The sequence below is a fragment of the Thermobia domestica genome, chromosome 5, assembly GCF_964235325.1.
Source record: "Thermobia domestica chromosome 5, izTheDome1.hap1.1, whole genome shotgun sequence".
Lineage (NCBI taxonomy): Eukaryota > Metazoa > Arthropoda > Insecta > Zygentoma > Lepismatidae > Thermobia > Thermobia domestica.
The window spans coordinates 79,265,007-79,270,468 of NC_137458.1; positions in this window are offsets into that span (position 1 = coordinate 79,265,007).

Below are 5,462 nucleotides of genomic sequence, written 5' to 3' on the forward strand. Positions count from 1 at the left end.
TACAAGCTTTGTGCATCGATAATGATTCAGTGTGAATTATGAATGCATAAGACAGACAATAGTTTATAAAGATAGTATTTAATGTTTGACATAAGGAAAGAAATGCATGTATCCATAATTTCTTCAAGCATTATGCTGGTTGAACGGAACTTTGTCAGTTGCATTAACCATTAATATTATATTAATATTATATCTAAATAAATGTGTAGATCGCCCCTTTTAGGCGTTGAATGACAAAGTGTCGTAAGTCACTTTTGAGACATTTTTAGATATTGAGACTTTTATCATAATCGATATAGAAAATTGGAAAGAATTACAAAGTTATTTTGCGAATCCTTTAAGTTGTTAATCTATGTTAGCAACTCGTAAAGTGCAGACTGTCTGAATATATACACAGAATTTCTGTATTTTCTGTAAAATAACACGATATCGCGTCACCGCCAACAGCTCCCTGCTCGTATGCATTCTACTACTGTAGTTCTGACTCGAATGCATCTGCCTATATTTCTATAATATTAACAGATAGCATTTTATTGAATCGTTTGAACGAGTAGCATAATCTCATACATGGTATTATGAAAAGTTATTCAGTGATTTTCAGTCCACCCTCAATGCCCCAGCAAATACTGGTTTATGACTCAATAAAATTCATGTAAAACTAAGATATGAGAAGAAGTCAAAACAGAGTTTTTAACTGAGTTCGGAATAAATAGGAAATATTTGCGTTACTTCAGGCGTTCCGTTCAAGAATGCATCACCGGGAGAACTTGTGACATTCATTTTTATATGAAAATCAATACCTAGAATATCTTCTTAATTAGAACATGCCAGAGAAATAGGTTATTTCTTATGTAGTTTCCTAATTACCCGCAAATGTATCGTGGCAGACGTAAGTCTTTGACCAGGTAATAGCGACTGCTTTGAAACAAATGCAGAGTATGAAAATTAAATCTGTCACATCTGTAGTTTCCTGTGGGAAAGAAACAAACTTATGAACCAAAGGTTTAATAACAACTCATGTTATTACTATAAACTTTGCCGAAGATTATTAACTTATCATAAAAGAAATACGAAAAACTTTTTGAAACAAATAAAAATAAGAAACAACTTTGCAAGGGGAGGGAAAGAAAACTAACTTAACCAGACTAAAGACGAATTATTTACAGCGTAGTGACCGTGGTTCAGTGGTAAGTTGCGTGGCCAGTAATCTGGATTTTCTTGGATTGAATCCACGTCGGCCATTTTTTTTATTTTACGAATTTTCAATACTTGAAATAGTTGAATACTCGGATGTTTGAATACTTGAACTATTAAATCTTCAGGAATAATAATAGTAATAATAATAATTAATTCGTAGAAGATTAAAATAAGAAACCTATTACCGCTCAGGTGATACTATTAAAAGCAGAAATGTGATATTAGGCAAAATATATTTCGGCTTTCTTTAATGTTGTGTATGTAGAATTTCTCATCTCGATACTAAAACAAATCAAACAAAATCGGTATGAGACTTAACATTTTACACTGGAGACGGGACAAGGCTACCTTAAACTGTCGTCTCGCTTTGGAAATGACAATCGAGACGAAGCGAAAAATATCTTAAAGATTTCTCATCTTATATCGATTATCTAAATAATGTATGTCATCTTTAAAGAACAATTGCTCTGTAGACTGAATCTGATACGTTATTTTGTTACTTAGTATTTCAGAGCTCACTGAATTATGTTTTGTATATATATATATATATATATATATATATATATATATATATATATATATATATATATATATATATATAATAGCTTTTACAATTATATCTGCATATTCTGCAAGTTATTTTATTATATGCTTTACTGTTCAATGGTATTCGGTTATTTTTATTACAGTAATTTTTCCTTAAAACCTACAGTAGAATACTTTCTAAATAAAATTTTAGTGGAGAGCTTTCGTTTAAATATGCGTAGTTGCAGAGCTGTATCCTGATGATATGTAACCCCTTTCCCGAAACCCATACATTTAAGTAAGTTTTGCCAAATAGTAGGGCAACTTTAAAACTTTTAATATCATTATTATTATTATTATTATTATTATTATTATTATTATTATTATTATTATTATTATTATTATTATTATTATTATTATTATTATTATTATTATTATTATTACTGAAGCGTTGTTAATTTAATGGTTAACCCGGTTCCACACAGCTCCAGCCTAGTGGGTATTGTGCTGAACAAACACAGTGTTTGTAGGCTTTATTTAGCGGGACACCCGCGCACCGCTTCCCCCCACTTTCTTTCTTTCTGTATTTCTTTCATTCTCATCATCGACATCTCCTGCAGCTTAGCCGGCATAACCATTATTTAAAAACAAGTTTTACTACGGCACTTGTGAGTTCAGTATCTCTACTTTCTACATGAAATTCGCCTAGACACTTTCCGTTTAGCATTTAGCTAGTTGTAGGGACTTATGCTGGGTGTATGTCCTGATGGTCCTGACACGTCTTTCCAATTCTGACAATTTTGTAAATTCTCCTAAAGGTAGGGTCGATTTTACATATTTTAATACAATGTGTCATCATATGGAATTTGTCTTATTATTATTATTATTATTATTATTATTATTATTGTTATTATTATTATTATTATTATTATTATTATTATTATTATTATTATTATTATTATTACTTTTGCTTAACGTTTGAGACCTGAATATTACGTCCTATTCTAATGCAAATAAGCATACTGAAATTAAAGAAAAATGAAACGAACTTTTTGGACCCTCAATAAGGATGAATTGCCTTATAAGAGAGAGGAAAACATGGAAACGAAGGTGTCAGCTACTGTTCAGTATGAAAATCAAACCTTCGGGGGGCGCAGTGGTTGGGGTTCCAGGTTCGATCTCAGCTCGCGCCGTGTCTACTTTGTGGTGTACAAACACCACGCTGATGGATTTTCTCGAGGTTCTCCCGTTTTCTCCCACATTTTTCATTCCATCATTTCACTCATCTTTCATAATCACTGTCTCCTTTAGCCTAACCGGCATAATCGTGAGACGTAAAACTTAAGGATTTCGTTTCATTTTTTGAACCTTCGGATGCCTTAAGAGAAACTAAGTAGGATTTATCTTTATCACGATACATAGTAACACCCTTTCTTTGGGTAAAAGACGGTGGATTATGTATGCGTTATAATAATATTTTAACAAAATATCCAAACAAACATAGAAGAAAGAATTGTTCCTTTTTACCAATTTTGGTTAAACGAATGTATGGAATGTATTGAAAATGGTGAACTAAAATATTATTATTATTTCTAGTGTGAGTAGAAGAACTTAGTAATAATTCCACAATGAGCTTTTAGACAAATTTATGACTCATACTAGGCCTGATGGATGACTCGTTCCTATGCATGAATTATTTGCGAAACACGCAAGATTGTAGACTGTGACGCCATGTTGGAAATTTTTCCCCTATGAAGTAAGCGTTTTCAGCTCTAAATTGTAAGAACTAGAGGAATTGATTATTTCTCATGTTACTATACAACAGAAATATGGACATTCTAAATTATATATTTTTTTCGAAATATCCTCGTAGGAAATCGAACCACGGATCACTAACTCACGAAACGAATGCGCAAGCCACTACCCTAAGACTGCTCTTTTAAGTAAGAGCCAAGAAACACTCATCTATGTAGCAAATTGCAATCGTTTATACTGCCAATGTTTTATTAACGATGAAACACTGATTTCTGTCAAGATAAAATACTATAGTCCATAGAATTCAAATTTAAATTTTAAAAAAGACCGAAAGTATCTCCGTAACGTATCTCTAATATACTCGGTTATTCTCGTTGTACAGTTATTTCCAGTAACCTTGAACGACAGGGACTCCAACACGGATATATCTAGGACATTTAATATTCCAAAGGCTCTCCCACTGGAAATCAAAACAGAGACACGGACTACTAAACTATCTGATGGATCTGGTACCTTTTTCGTTCCCAAGACAAGTGAGCTTGAGAAGGACAATATCTCTCTGCTGGGTTTTCTTGGGACACTCGCAATCATAGTCTTCCTCAACCAAAAAGGCATAATTGTTGGACATTAAACGTAAAGATTTCATTTTCAAGCTGTTAACCCAAACCAATCAGAACCGAAAAACATTTGTTTTTTCTGTTGGTAATTAACGTGTTTTCACAATATATATGTATATACAAAAAGCATGTTGAATCGTAATTTCATTCGAAAGTGAAATGGCAGACTCATAATACATTAATCTAAAACGAAACCATATAATATCCTTTAGAAAGTTTCAAAAATATATACGGATAGTCTGAAAAGTTGCAATATATTGTCTGTTTTCAAAGAAAACTAAACGAAATTACGCATCGTTCTCTGAAATAAATGGACACATTCTCTTTCAAGTTTAAATCGAAAGCAAATCATTTAACGCAGAGGTGGCGTGAGTCAATGAAAACTTGACCCAGCACCCACCGTCAACCACTCGGACTCATGAGCCACCTTCACGCACCACCGACAGTGACACACTCTGACCCACCACCTACTATGACTCACTCCGACCCACCATCTTCCATGAACCAAAGACCTACCAAAACACATCGTCATCAACTCTAACACATGATCCGCTGACTTATCGATACTTTTCAATGAAAAAAACGGATGAAATTTTGAAAGTCTCATATCAAGGTAAATAGAACAACGTACAGAAGCTTACATTACAAATGTTATTTTTCTCACAACTTTATGGGTTGATCGCCCTGAGCCTAAGCGCTCCATATAATAAAGCTTCAGCAGTTATTATAGTAGAAAGCGCATGGTATCAAAGGCGGATCCAGTTGGCGATCGCCCCTCAGGAGAAGAAACTTTTTTATTTTATATATAAATAAAACCCAGAGTTCTCAGCTCTTAAATGTAGTTTTAAGTAGCAATATTACAACCCACCGCCCGCGCAGAAGTTCATCCTGGATCCGTTACTGATGGTAAGTATATATGAGTATATGACGGGAAGCACTGTATTGTTTGTGTCTCAACTAATATAGATTCTTTTCGTTTATTTTTACAAACTATCCCACTATCAATTTACCATATATAGAAAGAGCCACCCCTCCCAATAAAGGATATGTTTAAAAAATGCTAGGAGACGTTCCGTCCATTTTCAATAGAGGTTAATATACTGAATTTCAGCTCCGTAATTTGAACGGCTTGCAAGATACTCCATTTTTCACAAAAATTCGGGTCCCCACTATACCTTAGGATATTATTATAATGAAAGTAAAATGATAAAATCCAAGTTTGAATTAAGGCCTAATTAAATAACAAAAGTCATTTCATTTAACTGCAATTTGGCCGTAAGTATTAGGCACAAATAGTTACTTCATTTTTATATAATAATTTATATATTACATTGATTCAAAAATTAATTTTTGCTTGTAGGTAGCTCC